General features: G+C 40.1%; 1 pseudogene; it reads left to right on the forward strand.

Moving 5' to 3' along the window:
• The first annotated feature begins 12108 nt into the window (after positions 1-12108).
• On the forward strand, positions 12109-13161 carry LOC138441732 (heterogeneous nuclear ribonucleoproteins A2/B1 pseudogene; annotated as a pseudogene).
• Positions 13162-17639: the final 4478 nt, after the last annotated feature.

Below are 17639 nucleotides of genomic sequence, written 5' to 3' on the forward strand. Positions count from 1 at the left end.
CTTTTCCACATTCCACATCTTGGAACAATGTTGATTGGCAAGGAATACTTGTTCTCGAAGAAGTGAAGAAATGTTGTTATTCTTACCTATTGAGACCAGGTTCCCCAGAATTATTTGCATCACATCTCTGTAAAGTTTCTTCTGCAAAGGATTCAGTAAAGCCCACTCCTCTGGAATGAAGTTTACAGCCACATCCTCAAAAGTCACTGTCCTAAAACAACACAAATACGTTTCCAGTAAGATGTGTGAGTCTGACAGAACTCTGGGGTTTAGGCTCAATTTATAGGAAGATTATATATGATTCTATCACCTTCAAACATTTATTTTATGTCTTGGTCATCAGAACATACTTTCTGTCCATACTTACTTCATCATGAATTTAACAGTGTAATAAACATGCAAATTATGCATTTTTACTGTGACCACTTGAAATGTTACTGCTCTCTAATGTCAAGGTCTAGAGCACCTTAGAGAGATGAGAAAAATGCTACACAAATGAATCAAATATCATTTTAAACATGTCAATCTCTTTTGAAAAAAACTCATCTCCTTTGTTATCACACACCATTTAACTCAGCCCTCCATGGTGTATGTGGGCTTCCCAGGTGGCCCGGTGGTAAGGAATCCAACTGCCAATGAAGGAGACACAGGAGACATAGGTTCGATGCACGGGGTGGGAAGATTCCCTGGAGGAGGAAATGGCAACCCAGTATTCTTTTTTTTTTTTTAAATTGGGAGCTAATTACTTTATAATATTGTGGTGGTTTTTGCCATACATTCACATGAATCAGCCATGGGTGTACATGTGTTCCCCATCCTGAACCTCCCTCCCACCTCCCTTCCCATCCCATCCCATCCCTCAGGGTCATCCCAGTGCACCAGCCCTGAGCCCCTTGTCTCATGCATCGAACTCGGACTGGTGATTTATTTCACATGTGATAATATACATGTTTCAATACTATTCTCTCAAATCATCCCACCCTCACCTTCTTCCACAGAGTCCAAAAGTCTCTTCTTTACATCTGTGTCTCTTCTGCTGTCTTGCATATAGGGTCATCATTACCATCTTTCTAAATTCTATATATATGCATTAATATGCTGTATTGCTGTTTTTCTTTCTGACTTACTTCACTCTGTATAAAAGGCTCCAGTTTCATCCACCTCATTAGAACTGATTCAAATGCATTCTTTTTCGTAGTTGAGTAATATTCCATTGTGTATATGTACCACAGCTTTCCTATCCATTCCTCTGCTAATGGACATCTAGGTTGCTTCCATGTCCTGGCTATTGTAAACAATGCTGCAATGAACATTAGGGTACACGTATCTCTTTCAGTTCTGGTTTCCTCAGTGTGTTTGCCCAGCAGTGGGATTGCTGTGTCATATGGTGGTTCTATTTCCAGTTTTTAACGATTCTCCACACTGTTCTCCATAGTGGCTGTACTGGTTTGCATTCCCACCAGTGTAAGAGGGTTCCCTTTTCTTTGCACCCTCTCCAGCATTTATTGTTTGTAGACTTTTTGATAGCAGCCATTCTGTCCAGTGTGAGATGGTACCTCATTATAGTTTTAATTTGCATTTCTCTGATAATGAGTGCTGTTGAGCATCTTTTCATGTGTTTGTTAGCCATCTGTATGTCTTTGGAGAAATGTCTGTTTAGTTCTTTGGCCCATTTTTTGATTGGGTTGCTTATTTTTCTGGAATTGAGCTGCATAAGTTGCTTGTATATTTTTGAGATTAATTCTTTGTCAGTTGCTTCACTTGCTATTATTTTCTCCCACTCTGATGTCTGTCTTTTCACCTTGCTTATAGTTTCTTTCATTGTGCAAAAGCTTTCAAGTTTAATTTGGTCCCATTTGTTTATTTTTGCTTTTTTCCCATTACTCTGGGAAGTGGGTCATAGACGATCCTGCTATGATTTACATTAGAGAGTGGTTTGCCTATGTTTTTCTCTAGGAGTTTTACAGTTTCTGGTCTTACAGTTAGATCTTTAATCCATTTTGCCACCCCAGTATTCTTACCTGAGAAATCCCATGGACAGAGGTGACTGATGGGTTACAGTCCATGAGGTCGCAAAGAGTTGGACATGATTAAGTGCACATGCAAAGCAAAAAGCCATGATGTACGAGGTCAAATCTGCAGTAGTTTTTAATGAATAAAACACAGTGAAGAAATGGGAGCTTTTCCTTCTCTTCCCATCACCAAACATGAGAGTCCAGGAGGCCTGTGGAAATACAACTTGTAATGAGGACCATTTAGCCATGAAAGGTTGTTGTTGAACCACGCAAAGACGCTGGGATCCTTGGCCTCTGGAGGAGAAGAATTCAATCCAGGGCCAGAGACGAAGGCTTGATTGCTCAGAGCTTTTGTGTAATAAAGTTTTATTATTAAAGTATAAAGAAGATAGAGAAAGCTTCTGATATAGACATCAGAAGAGGGTAGAAAGAGTACCGGCTTGCTAGTGTTAGGAACGAAGTTATATACTCTCCAATGAATCAAAAGACTGTCTGGAGGTTGTAAAGACCTCACCAGACCTACTCCCATAATTTACATTTTAAGATAACAGGATTAGCCAGAAGGTTTAATACAGAGGCTATCCTCAGGCAGGATACATTATTATTAATTATATAATCCTTGTAAAGACCAGACCTACTCCCATAATTTACATTTTAAGATAACAGGATTAGCCAGAAGGTTTAATCCAGAGACTGTCCTCAGGCAGGACACATTATTGTTATATAATCCTAAGGAATGTAGAGGGAAAAAAAGTTTGTCCTTTCTTCCTCCTTGAGAATTCCAGACCCCTTTCTCCTTGGGGACCCCTAGACTTCTTATCAACCTGCCTAGGAAATGACTCTCTCAGCCATATTGGCCTGAATTAGCCAGGTGCACCTGGGCAGATTGAAATATTCTCGTACTTTCAGTTTGTGTAACATTTATTACAGTTTCTCCATTCTCTCTCTCTCTCATTTGTGGAGCTAAGAAGTTATTTAGAACTTAGGGTTCAGAAAACTTGCCATGATAGTCCATGCTAAAAAGACATTAACAACTTAGACCTCCACAAATTCTATAGACAATGAGCCTCAGGACTGCTTCTCACCAGTTTTTAGCACACAGAATGAAATGATAAAGTACTGAAAGATCTCTTTTCAGTCAAAGCCCTTGCTAACCTTGAGGAACATGTTAAGAGCTCCATATTGCACAGGAGTTCGCTCAAGACACAGAGGTCTGCTGGTGAATCTGTCCATGATTATATAATAATACAAAGGATTCACAGGGCTTTCCTTCAAAGAATGCAAAAGAAAAAAGAAAACCCCAAGTTCACAGATATGGAGAACAGACTGGCAGTTGCCAGAGGGGGTAAGTGAAGAGAGGGTTGTCAAGGGGTGGGCTAAACAGGTGAAGGCAGATCAAAAGTTATAAACTTTCAGTTATAAAATAAGTCAGGGGATATAATATGTAGCAGCGTGACTATAGTTAATAATACTTTATTGCATATTGGAAAGTTGCTAAAAGAGGAAATTTAAAATATTTCATCATAAGAAAAACTGTAACCATGTGTGATAATATTAGTCTAGTTAATTAACTAGACTTATTGTAATACTTCACAATCTATACAAATATCAAATCATGTTGTACATTTAAAAATAATGTTATATGTCAGTTATATCACAATAACACTAAAATAAAATGACACCCCCCAAACTAGGGAAGACATAAAAATTGCAGGAATATAGACTATCAACAAAATCAAAAGCTGGTGATTTGAAATAATCAGTAAAATTGATAAAGGTCTAGGCAGGCTAAATGAGAAAAGAGGGAAGACCGATATTATTAAAATCAGGAATGAAAGGAACGTAAGACAAGAGCATTTGATAAAACCTAACATCCACTTCCAAATTGCCAACATCCACTGGATCATGGAAAAAGCAAGAGAGTTCCAGAAAAACATCGATTTCTGCTTTATTGACTATGCCAAAGCCTTTGACTGTGTGGATCACAATAAACTGTGGAAAATTCTGAAAGAGATGGGAATACCAGACCACCTGACCTGCCTCTTGAGAAATCTGTATGCAGGTCAGGAAGCAACAGTTCGAACTGGACATGGAACAACAGACTGGTTCCAAATCGGAAAAGGAGTACGTCAAGGCTGTATATTGTCACCCTGCTTATTTCTATGCAGAGTACCTCACGAGAAATGCTGGACTGGAAGAAACACAAGCTGGAATCAAGATTGCTGGGAGAAATATCAATAACCTCAGATATGCAGATGACATCACCCTTATGGCAGAAAGTGAAGAGGAACTAAAAAGCCTCTTGATGAAAGTGAAAGAGGAGAGTGAAAAAGTTGGCTTAAAGCTCAACATTCAGAAAACGAAGATCATGGCATCTGGTCCCATCACTTCATGGGAAATTGATGGGGAAACAGTGGAAACAGTGTCAGACTTTATTTTTGGGCTCCAAAATCACTGCAGATGGTGACTGCAGCCATGAAATTTAAAGACGCTTACTCCTTGGAAGAAAAGTTATGACCAACCTAGATAGTATGTTCAAAAGCAGAGACGTTACTTTGCCAACAAAGGTCTGTCTAGTCAAGGCTATGGTTTTTCCTGTGGTCATGTATGGATGTGAGAGTTGGACTGTGAAGAAGGCAGAGTGCCAGAGAATTGATGCTTTTGAACTGTGGTGTTGGAGAAGACTCTTGAGAGTCCCTTGGACTGCTGGGAGATCCAACCAGTCCATTCTGAAGGATATCAGCCCTGGGATTTCTTTGGAAGGAATGATGCTGAAGCTGAAACTCCAGTACTTTGGCTACCTTATGCAAAGTGTTGACTCATTGGAAAAGACTCTGATGCTAGGAGGGATTGGGGGCAGGAGGAGAAGGGGACAACAGAGGATGAGATGGCAGAATGGCATCACTGACTTGATGGACATGAGTCTGAGTGAACTCCGGGAGTTGGTGATGGACAGGGAGGCCTGGCGTGCTACGATTCATGGGGTTGCAAAGAGTCGGACACAACTGAGCGACTGAACTGAATTGAACTGAACATCCACTTACGATAATGCACTAGGAATAGAGGGGAGTTCTGCCTCTTAAGATAGAACATTTTCATGAAACCTGTAGGCAACATCACACTTACTGGTGAGAAACAAGAAGCTTTTGTTTTGTTGTTGTTAAGATACTAAGACACTAGGTAAGGTGTCCTCTCACCACTCTTGTTCCACACTATACTGGAAGGCCCAGCTCATGCAATAAGACAAGAAAAGGAAATAAAATATATACAGATTTGGAAGGAAGAAATGAAACTGCCTCTGCTGTGTATGACAGGATTTTCCATGTAAAATATCTGAAAGGATCCGTAACACCAGAAATCACTCCAACAATTAATAAGAGAGTATGGAAAGACTGAGGATACAGAAGTCAACTGTTTTCTTATAGATCTGGAGAAATATAGCTATCTGACCTTTGATAGGAGAAGGCAATGGCACCCCACTCCAGTACTCTTGCCTGGAAAATCCCAGGGACGGGGGAGCCTGATGGGTTGCTGTCTATGGGGTCGCACAGAGTCAGACACGACTGAAGCAACTTAGCAGCAGCATGCATAGACAGTAAGAAATGAGTGAAAGCGAAAGTGAAGTTGCTCAGTTGTGTCTAACTCTTTGCGACCCCATGGGTTGTAGCCTACCAGGCTCCTCTGTCCATGGGATTCTCCAGGCAAGAATGCTCAAGTAGGTTGTCATTTCCTTCTCCAAGAAATGAGTAGATTTGTGCAATTGTCAGATAATAGTTAAAATTTAAAACTGCAGTGAAGACATTGTATTGTCCTCTGGTGAATGGCTACAACACCACATGTGACTGTTTCTTGCCCTAAACCCCAAAGAAAACATGTACCTCTAAGCCCAACTATGACTCTTCTGGAATGTTAGATGCAGAGGGTAAAGGTAAATGATCCCTTACAGTGTCAATGGTCAAAACCCCAATTATAGTGAAGTTTGAAAGATAACCTGATTCCTTCAATCAATAATTCACACAATAAATTAGCCACTATAGCTTAAGATTCCAAATCCTTCCTCCTTGTTATCTAGTCATGAGATCTAGATGCAATTATCTAGCTGAAATACAAACCTGGGTTAGGGATTTACTTCCCAGTGACTAAGACTCTATGTTCACAATGCAAGGGGCCTGGGTGGGATCCCTAGTCAGGGAACCAGATCACACGTGTCACAACTTGCTGGGGGCCAGCGTGAGGAACTCCGCCAATGGCAAAGGTCATGAGGAAGGAGGCTTGGCATGCGCAAAGGCTTGATCAAGCCTCAGGAAACCCCCTGTTCCCGAGCATCCAACCCCAAAACCAGAGTCTGTTTTATGCTCTCCTCCATAACCATTTTTCTTGGAGAAGGAGTAAACGTGCAGCTCCAAGACAATAAAAATTCCTGGGCATGACAAGAGTGTTTCAGCTTACGGACTCCTCTGAAGGTTATCTAGCCAGCCTGTATAGGTTCGTCAGGCCACATGTGATTGTTTACAGCCTCCCAACCTGAGAGGCACGAGATGTTTTATACTTACTAAAGGCAAATTCTTTTGGGGAGTTAGAAATTATTAGCATAGTGGGTTGGTTAGGAATTATATTGGTGAAGGGTTTTTCATTTGTTGTGTCAATAATTGCTGCTAATTCCCTGCTCTGGGTGGGACAAGGATGTCTCAGGTCAAACCTCTCTGCTGACAGACTAGCTTGTGTGACAGGATTATCCATACTCCTGCCACATGATTGTTTACTACCTCTTAACCATAAACAGCACGGAGAGCTTTGGAGTATTTTGAGAGTCTTAATTAGCACAGGGCTTTTTCTTCTTGTTGAGTCAATGATTGCCGCCAGGCCTCCATATCCTTAGGCATCTGGGAATATATTAATCAATGTATTTGGAATATAGAAAAGGAAATATAGTAGTTTTTAAGGTTAGCAATACTAGACTTTTTGAGTTAATGAATTTTCTCTTTTGTAATAGAGCACTGTACTTTGTTATAAATCACTGTGTCCTTGTTACGTAAAAATGTAACTTTATCACTATCTTAAGACTAAACAGATCTTAAGGGGAGCATTGGTGAAAGGATTTTCATTTGTTGGGCTGATGTTTGCTGCTAAATCTCCATGTTCCCTACCCTTATAATGAATATAACTAGCATATAGGAAGAAAAAAGTATTAACCTTTAAGCATATAGGAGAAAAAAGTATTAACCTTTAAGATTAATCATGTTAACCTTGGGTTAAATAAATTCCTTTCTTGATTGTAACTCACTACATCCTCACCCTATAGGTATGTAACTTTATTTAGAGGGTGGTGCCTGGTTTAAGAAAAAACACCCTTGGAAAAATAAGTTTTTGGTTATCAGAAAGAAAGGATCATAAAATCCCTAAGACCTTTTTATATGAAGCACCTGATTTTGATAAAGGTCAGGACTGCTGACCCCCCCCCCCCCCCCCCGTGACTCTGAATTCATCCCTATGTGTAACAAAAGGTATATAAGCAAACCTAAAAATAAAGAAAACGGATCAGTTTCTGGAAAGACTGATTCCCCCATGTCACTTCTTTCTTGCTCCCGTTTCTCTGACTGAATTCCCATCTGGATTCAGCCTCCTTTTCTCCACTACACTATCTCCTACTACACTATCCGTTTCTAATCTTTCTCTATATCTGTAATTAAATATATATTTTTCCAAAGATGCTGACGCCGTCCCCACCTTCGAATTCCCTGGATCCACCGGGGCTGGACCCCGGCAACAACTGAAGTTTCCACATGATACAACTAAGACCTGGAGCAGCCAAATAAATAAAATAAATATTTAAAAAACCTGAGTCAACCTTAACTTTTCATATGTATCTGGAAATTTATTATGGGAATTGTCTTATAGGTTTGAGATGGAGAAGTCCCCTAAATGATCATCTCCAAGCTGAAGAAGCAGAAAAGCTGGTGGTATAATTGAGTCCAAGTGTGAGAGCCTGGGAACCAGGAGCTCTGATGTCCAAGGGCAGGAAAAGATGGGCATTGCAGCTCAAGAAGAGGGGGTGGAATCACCCTTCCTTCATCTTTTTGTTCCATTTCTTTTGGTCCTCAGGAGATTGAATAATACCCACACTGATGAGGTTGGGTGTCTTTTACCCAGTCTATAAATCAAATGCTAATCTCTTCCAGAAATACTCTCAAGAACACACCTAGGATCAAAGCTTAACCAGCTATCTTGGTATCTGTAAGCCCAATCAAGTGGACACACAAAAAGTGACCACCAAACATAGCTCTATCCAGCCAACACAAACAGAAAATGACAATATGACCTATGTAATTTTACATTTTGTAGAAAGCATACTAAAGAAAGTAAATTGAAAGAGAACACTGCTTTAGGTAATATTTGTCCTTAAAGAAAAAAAAAAGAAATATTTCAAAATGTCGTCCACATCAGAAAACATGATATCCTTTTCTTCATTCTAAGCCTTGAAAACTGGTGTCTTATGATTACAACCCTTGTTAAGTCAACAGTTAAATTTGAAATTTGATCCATTATTCTTGACCTACATTGAGATTTCACAAGACTGACAGTTCTAAGAGAAGTCTCACACCAAGTATTAACTTATCCTTTCTTACAGCATGTCTATTATACAGTTTGACCCATTTCCCAGTGTTTTTTCAGTATTTTGTTTCATCAAACAGAATTATTATATTTACAGTATTCAGTTTGATGTACTTTACTAAGATATGTAATGCAAATCTTTTCCTCTGCTCAAGTTTTCAGATGAATTTTGATGACTACAGATGCCTAAAATATTTGAATATGATCTAAGTTACAAATTTCCCTTATCCACTTGAGATTTATTGTACTAAATGGAATCCATTTTCTCCTCATTGAGCAACTGTTTTCTTTCAAAGCTTAAAGTTGCATATTGTTTATAACTTTCTGAAATGAAGAACTTAAGTAGCTAAGAATATATTGATCCCAGCACAGACCAGATTACTAAACAGCAAGACAGTTCAAGAGCAAATATCCCAATAGAATCCAAGAGGAATAATCTTGGAAAATTCAGAACACAGTTAGAACAGAAGTGAGATGTGATAAAAAGGAGAGTAGAGAGAAAGTGGGGAGAAATTGATATCAGAGGTGAAAATACATAAGCATGGTTTAAAAAGACATCACCCAATGGTTGCAATAACTCAACATCCTGAGTCAAATATTTCATACACAGGATACAATAATGAGCTAAAATATGGTCTAAAAGCCAAAGTTAATGTAATGCACCAAACAAGCAAGAAAAAGGCTAATTGGTGATGTCTAAGGAAAAATAAAATAAGATGGATAACAAGAAAGTACTATTTTTATACTTTTTTTGGGGGGGGGGGGATAGGGCCAAGAGGCATGGAGGATCTTGGTTTCCCAACCAGGGCTCAAACGCGTGCCCCCTGAACTGGGAGTTCAGAGTCTTAACCAATGGATCACCAGGGAAGTCCCTTGAGCACCATTTTTAATAAGCTAAGAAGAATCAAATCCAACTAGAGTTTTATACCCAGAATCAACATTGCCCCAAGTAAAGATGTCTGCCAAAACTTAAGTGAAACACTTCATTGTGAACCACATAGAATTTGACAAAATACTAGAGTGAGTTGTTAAGTCCAAAGTAAAATAATTCCATATTAAAAACCAGGAATGCAAAAAGCATGACTAGGAAAAGAAAGGATAATTTCAAAGTAATTATGACTAAATTTTCTGTAACTACACACTGATGTGTGTTTGATCGTGACTGACAAGTTTCCAGACAAAAAGTGGATTAATAAAAGTGTTAAACCGTAGTCTAGGGAGGTAAAGGGAGTAGAGAGACTAATTACCTCAAAGGATCAGAAAAGGGTAAGGTGATTGAAGTCATCAAACATTAATCAGAAATTAGTTGAAGGGTAAACTTACAAAATACTAACCTTTTAAAAGAATGGCTGTGTGATACAGACATTACAGACTTGTCAGCAAGCATTTTGGAGCAGAATACCTTGGTTTGATCCCTAGGTTGGGAAGATCCCCTCGAGAAGGACACGGCAGTTCACTCTAGTATTCTTGTCTGGAAAATCCCATGAACAGAGGAGTTTGGCGGGCTATATAGTCCAGGGGCTCACAGGGTCACAGACAGGACTTACCGAATAAACAACCTCAACAATTATTGATAAACATTCAAAAGGTCTCTATTTTTCCTTTTTGCTTTTGTAACATCAATTTCTAGAAATCTTTGTATATAGATAGAAACTTCTGTTCCTATTTTTGTTGACTGTATCCATAGTGGGAGAAAAATGAAAGATTAACTTCTTGATAGGAACTGCAAATACCACTTCATACATAGATGTATTACATTTTTTAAAGATTTTTTTTCTTTTTTGGCTGTGCTGGGTATTCCTTGCTCTGTGTGGGCTTTCTCTAATTGCAGTGAATTGGGGCTTCTATTGTTGCTGACCACAGGCTCTAGAGTGCTCAGCAGTTGAGCTGGCACACCGGCTTAGTTGCTTCACAGCATGCGGAATCTTTCCGGACTGGGAATCGAACCTGTGTCCCTTGCTTTAGCAGGCAGATTCTCATCCATGGTGCCAACAACGAAGTCCCATTTTTTTCATCTAGGATAGTTTCTGACAGTGTTAACAGCCTCCTATTTTGCATTTGTGTCTAAAGACTGAAGAATCTCTTAAATCCCTTTGATCTGAGATAGGGTGTGTCTTTGAAAAATCCACTGATTGGGTTACCCACTCCCTCCATAAAAGGGGAATCCGAGGCAGAAGTCACTGCTTTCTCTGGCAAGCTACAGGTGGTCTACATCTCAGGATCGAGTCACAGGTCAGCATCAGGATCGGGTCAGGGGGAACCAGCATCAGCCTCTTTCACAGATCAGCCTGTTCTGGTAAGTGGGGCATCCATATTAATGGGAACAGTGTCCACGTGCATTCTTTTCTAGGTGAAATTTCCTAGAGTTAGCTCTTACAAGAAAAAGTTATGTTATTGAAAGGTATATCCTAAGTGTTAATGTTACAAAATATTCAAGGTTTTGTATAGTTTTGCATTTGAAACTTTCTTGGAATAACAGGAGAGACTAAAAAATCTACATCACCAAGAAATGGGAACAATACTTGGCTCTGCTTTGTTTAAATTGTTATCCTCTGTGGAAAATTCTTTACCCATGCTGTGGATGAGTCTTTTTCTTTCTTTTGTTCTCTCTCTCTCTTTTTTTTTTTGGCAATAAGTTTTCTGCTCAAATATGTCCTCAGTTAGGCGTTCCCCTGGAGAAGGAAATCGCAACCCACTCCAGTATTCTTGCCTGGAGAATTCCATGGACAGAGGAGCCTGGCAGGCTATGGCCCATCTACAGGGTTGAAAAGAGCCGAACACAACTTAGTGACTAAACCACCACACCACCAATCTTTTCATCATCAGTAATTTAAATTTCTTCCTCCCTTTATCCTTTCTGGCTTCACTTTCCCCATGTGTGTGTCTGTTAGCCACTCAGTTGTGTTTAACTCTTTGTGACCCCATGGACTATAGTCCTCCAGGCTCCACTGAATACTGGAGTGGGTAACCATTCCCTTCTCAAGGGTATCTTCCCACCCAGGGATGGAACATGGGTCTCCCGCACTGCAGGCATATTCTTTACCATTGAGGGCACCAGGCAAGCCCCTGTAAGGGCAAAGCGAAAGGTAAATAACTCGGTGTAAAGCCTTAAAGTCCACGTTAATCATCTATTCACTGAATATACCATTTGTGAGAAAAACAGTGTAAAATTAATAATAATGCAGATAGAATTTAAAATGGGAAGAAATCAACATAGAGAAGGTAATATGCATCAGGAAAGGTCACTCTGTTAAATAATGTTTTGCAGAAAAATTGAAAGCGGCTCAAGACTGATTCAAGGGTGGCAGAGGCTCCAGAGGCAGTAATAGCATCCCTGAAGCCAGGACTTGGAGGTTCTCCTGGAGGCTCTCTTTCCAGAAGAGTGGAAGCCAGGAGCTGGGATTGGTCAGGTTCCTGTTAGTCTGAGATCTCCTTCATCCTCCTCAGCTTCAGAAAAATGGCTCAAGCGCCCAAGCACATGATGAAAAAAATGTCAACATCTGATCCTTTGGAGAGGAATAAGAGAGATAATGAAGAATTCCGTAAACTCTTTGTTGGTGGCTTGAGCTCTGAAACCACAGAAGAAACTCTATGGAACTACTACCAGCAGTGGGGATATCTTACAGACTGTGTGGTCATAAGAGATCCTGCCAGCCAGACATCAAGAAGATTTGGTTTTGTCACGTTTTCCTCTGTGGCTGAGGTGGATGCTGCCATGGCGGCCAGACCTCATTCCATCGATGGGAAAAGGGTCACCCCCAAACGCGCTGTCCCAAGAGAGGACTATGGAAAACCAGGGGCTCTTGTCACTGTGAAGAAGCTGTTTGTTTGTAGAATTGGAGAAGACACGGAGAAGCATCATCTTAGAGATTACTTTGAGAAATATGGAAACATCAATGCCATTGAGATCATTAGTGATAGGGAGTCTGGAAGGAAAAGAGGTTTTGGGTTTGTGACTTTTGATGACCACGATCCTGTGGATAAGCTTGTATTGCAGAAATACCATACCATCAATGGTTATCATGCAGAAGTAAGAAAGGCCTTGTCTAGACAAGAAATGCAGGCACTCCAGCATTCTAGAATAGGAAAGGGAGGAGGTAAGGCTGATTTCCTATACTTGCATAGTGGTGGTGGAAATTTTGGAGCTGGACGAGGAAGGGACTTTAGAGGAGGATCTGGAGGTGGGAGCAGTGGTGAATCTGGGGATGGTGACCATGGGTATGGAGGGGGACCAGGAGGTGGTAGTTTGAGGGTTAGTCTTGGTTATGGAGGAGGACCTGGACATGGCCACCAGAATAGGGGCTGCAGAGCGAGAGGAAGGAACGATGGAAGTCAGAATTGCTATAATTTGGGAAATTATAAGCAGAAACCTTCAAAGTACGAGTTACTAAAGAGTGGGAAACTGAATGGTAGGAGGAATATGGAAGGATCATATGGTGGAGGAAACTATTGTCCAGGAGGCCATGGAGAAAGTGGGGATTATGGAGAGATGGCGATACTGAGCTTGTTATTAGACAGGGGCTTGATTGTATAAATCAGGGAGAATGAGAGCCTGGAGGTAACAGAACAGCTTCAGGCTATGGAAATAACAATGTCAAGGAAACTCTCATTTCAGTCATGCATAAATATTTGGTGATGTGGCCCAAGGCATGAGAGCACATGCAGAAAGCCATTTTGTGAATGGACTTAATTATGTAAAAACATTACCGTCTTTGGAGGAAAAAATCATATAAAAAAATGCTTTTGAGATACAATTCTTTCTTTTTGAAATGTCTTTCCAGTGGCCACTGTTCAAGAGTGTAGAAGCATCTCTTTCTTTGATAATGTTAAATTTCAGTGTTTTGGGTGAGATGTGAAAATCCTTTTTCAAGATTTTCCCCAACATTTGGAAAAACTACCAGCTAGAATCATCATGTAATAAGACCTAACATCATTCTTCTAAAAAAATTTAGTTCGTGTGTAAAGAAGCTATTGTACATTGAAGATTTAATAAAATAATTTAAAAGGTGAAAAGGTAGTAGTTTGTACCTACCTATGTGTAAAATATAAAATCACTCTTTTTAAATTTACTCATCTTTTGATATTTAGGTCATTTTCCCATGTCTTGACTATTGGAAATGATCCTGCAATGATCATGTGAGGGTAGATGATTTAGGATACTGGCTTCATTTTTTTCCTGATACGTACCCAGAAGTGGAATTGCTGGTTCCTACAGTGGTTCTAATTTTAATTTTTTGATGAACCTCCGTACTTTTTTTTTTCTTTAATGGCTGCACCAATTGACATTCTCACCAAGAGTGCAGAAAAGTTTCCCTTTGGTGTGTCTGACACAACCACCATGAGCTCCGTGCAGGGACATCAATAGCAGGGCAGAGCCCTCAGTGTCAGGATGGGCTTGTCTCCCCCACATCTCCCTCTCTGCTCTCAAGCTCTGAAGTTTGAGTCACAGACTATGATGCAATCATAGAGGGAAGGGGAAAAGCATGTTTATGGTCATTGCTTCTCACCGGGACTGAGGAAGGCAGGTGCAGAGCCCCAGAACAGGAGGCTTCCCAGAGCTCCTCCATGGGACTGACAAGCAGTAAAAAGAAGGGGAAGGCAGGCTGCTTGCATCATGGGGACACTGAGGGTGAGGTCTCAAGTTTTCCACGCCCTGCAAGTTTTCCACAGGCTGAGAGACAGAGGGGTCATGGGCATAGGCTGGGCTGACGTGAGGGGCATTTTCCTTTTTGAGAGCAGAGCAGGGATCAGATGCCAATCCCTCTGCTCATGAGCTGAGCCTAGATACAGGACTTGGTCTCTAGGTTGGGCATCTCCTGCTATGTCGTTCTCTCCGATTTCTCTTCTTGCTCCTGCAGTCTTTACACACTGCATGTGGGATAGAGTTTGAAGTTTAGGCGGATTGCCTGAAGCATAGAGTGTATAAAGATGGGGATGTGGTGGTGGGTTTTCCCCCATCCATACATTAAAACTACAAGCAGGTGTATTCCAGATCTCCTTCCTGAGAAGGCCAAAGCAACTGATAATACCTTACGAGTAAGTTCTTGTTTGCATTTGCATATATGTGTGTTTCATCTCCTTGAAAAAGATCTGAGGTGTGCACAGAAGTGACAGAGATGTAGACCAAAGAATTCTGAATATTCTATCCTTCTTTGTCCTTCTATTATCTGAAATTTTTCCTCTTCACTCCTTTCAAGAGAGGAGAGAATTATGCATCTTTCCTTCTCTATTCCCCAGCAGGATTTCCAAGCTCTGTTCCTGGAGGTCTTAAAATTAGTGAGACTGCTGAGTCCCAGCCCCTCCTGCTGCTAGAACCCTCAGACTGAGGCACACAATCCCTTTGAAACACTGGTCCCCTGGCCTGAGGCCATTCTTAGAGAAAGTGGCTCAGCCTGAATGTTGGCTGCTGACAGAGATATTGCTGAAATGTGCCTCCATGGAGAGACGTGAAGTGACCTGGATTTTCCACCCTAAAAAACTGAGTCCCATCAAATATTAATATTACTAATACACTCCCACCAAGAGTGAGGTATTCAGCCCAATATTCTGGAAGCAAAAGAGAAAAAGTAGATACTATGTCAGAAGACAGTGAAGGCCTTCATTTTTATCTATATCATTAGTTTCTCTGGGGAAAATGATAAATTCTGCCCTAAAACATGGACTTTAACTGTGTGGCATGACTGTCTCTAGTTGAGTTAGTGTAGCAGGGCTTAACAATGGGTTTTGCATCAAGCAGTCTGTTTTCTGTTCATGTTTTGCTAGCTCATAGCGTTTCTAATGGTTCTGCAATGATTATCAACATGCCCATGTCCTCAGAAGTGGAAGCTGTGTTTAGAACATGTGCACCTTGTTTCCTTATTAGTTATGTCTGGAATTTTTTCAACACTAATTCTGTTGGCAGCTGCACTGATACTGGAGATTTGCTGATTTGAGGGGAGAATGTCAATCCTGTTTCTACTCTTCTGTACGAGGGCCTCTGCCAAATCTTTGTCCCTTCCGGCTGTCTCATTTCATGTTTCTTTTCCTCATGGTTTGCTTCTGCTTCTTTTACCAAAATATGAAATGGAGTGTTTGATGGAAATATTTCAGGTGTGGGCATTTTCTAGTTTGGTGGAAGCTACTAATTATTTGACCTCTATCAGGCTCAATTATACTAACTCAACCAGAGATATGCATGCCACACAATTAGATAAAGTCCATGTTTTAGGTCTTCCCTTGTGGCTCAGCTGGTAAAGAATCTGCCTGCAATGTGGGAGACCTGGGTTTGATCCCTGGATTGGGAAGATTCCCTGGAGAAGGGAATGGCTACCCACTTCAACATTCTGGCCTGGAGAATTCCATGGCCTGTATAGCCCATGGGGTCGCAAACAGTCAAACACGACTGAGGGACTTTCACCATGGGGGAGTGTCTCTACTTTCTAATTATTTGTATTAGAATGCATGCTGGAAAAATAGTCCTAGTTTAGAGTGTAATATAGTAAAATATCCAGAGGAGACTTAACAAAACATACGAAAACCATAAAACTGTAAAAATCTAAACATTTCCTTGGAGTGTACTTAATGTCATGAATTATCGACATAGTTACCATAACAGAATCCAACACTTTCACCTCTAGTTGTGTACAGGCTGTTGTCCAAATGTTCATTGAAATGATTGTTGTGACAAAGAGAAATGAGGTCTCCCTGATATTCTACAGACCCTGGAAAATGAACTATTTTTAGATATAATTATTCCTATGAAATCTGCAAACAATTTAAAATGTGAGAATACTGATGATAATTACAAACTCGAAATAAGTTACATGGTTTAGAAGTGAATTAATGCAGGCTTTTGTGAATCTATAAATCTGTTTCAGAATATATTTAGAAATTTCTGTCCTCAAACACAAGAGGCAAATACATATTGTCAAGTTGTTGATTAAATCAATAATCAGATCAAATAAAGTATGTATTTTAAAATAGCTTTTAACATAAATTTAAAAGAAACATGCCAGGATCTTGGTATCCAAACTCTAGTTTCCAACATGTGGAATTCTTAATAAAGAGTAAAAAGAGCTGAATTTTGTTATAAAGCTTCATGATATTTTAATTTAAGTGGGTACCATTTGTTACTTTCCTTCCCAAAAGGGACCTATTAAACAACACCCCACTTTCTTCACACAGGTTACTAGTACCAGAAGGAGCTATATGAACCTTATGCTAAAAAAATCATAACTGTTTTTTTTTTTTAATCTACCTAGTGGCTCTCTAATGGACTAATCTAAGACTTCCTTTATTTCCCATGTCTTTGAAATTTCCTAGGGCTGACTTACTCCACTCTGTATAATAGGCTCCAGTTTCATCCATTCATTAGAACTGATTCAAGTGCATTCTTTTTAATGGCTGAGTAATATTCCATTGTGTACATGTACCACAAGTTTCCTATCCACTTGTCTGCTGATGGACATCTAGATTGCTTCCATGTCCTGGCTATTATAAACAGTGCTGCGATGAACATTGGGGTACATGAATCTCTTTCAATTCTGGTTTCCTCAGTGTATATGCCCAGCAGTGGGATTGCTGGGTTGTATGGCAGTTCTATTTCGTTTTTTAAGGAATCTCCACACTCTTCTTCATAGTGGCCATACTAGTTTGCATTTCCACCAACAGTGTAACAGGGTTCCCTTTTCTCCGCACCCTCTCCAGCATTTATTGTTTGTAGACTTTTTGATAGCAGCCATTCTGATCAGCGTGAGATGGTACCTCGTTGTGGTTTTAATTTGCATTTCTCTGATAATGAGTGATGTTGAGCATCTTTTCATGTGTTTGTTAGCCACCTTATGTCTTCTTTGGAGAAATGTCTGTTTAGTTTTTTGGCCCATTTTTTGATTGGGTCACTTATTTTTCTGGAATTGAGCTGCATGAGCTGTTCTTGTATTTTTGAGATTAATTCTTTGTCATTTGCTTCATTTGCTATTATTTTCTCCCATTCGGAAGGCTGTCTTTTCACCTTGCCTATAGTTTCCTTCGTTG

This window comes from Ovis canadensis, chromosome 5, assembly GCF_042477335.2.
Source record: "Ovis canadensis isolate MfBH-ARS-UI-01 breed Bighorn chromosome 5, ARS-UI_OviCan_v2, whole genome shotgun sequence".
NCBI lineage: Eukaryota > Metazoa > Chordata > Mammalia > Artiodactyla > Bovidae > Ovis > Ovis canadensis.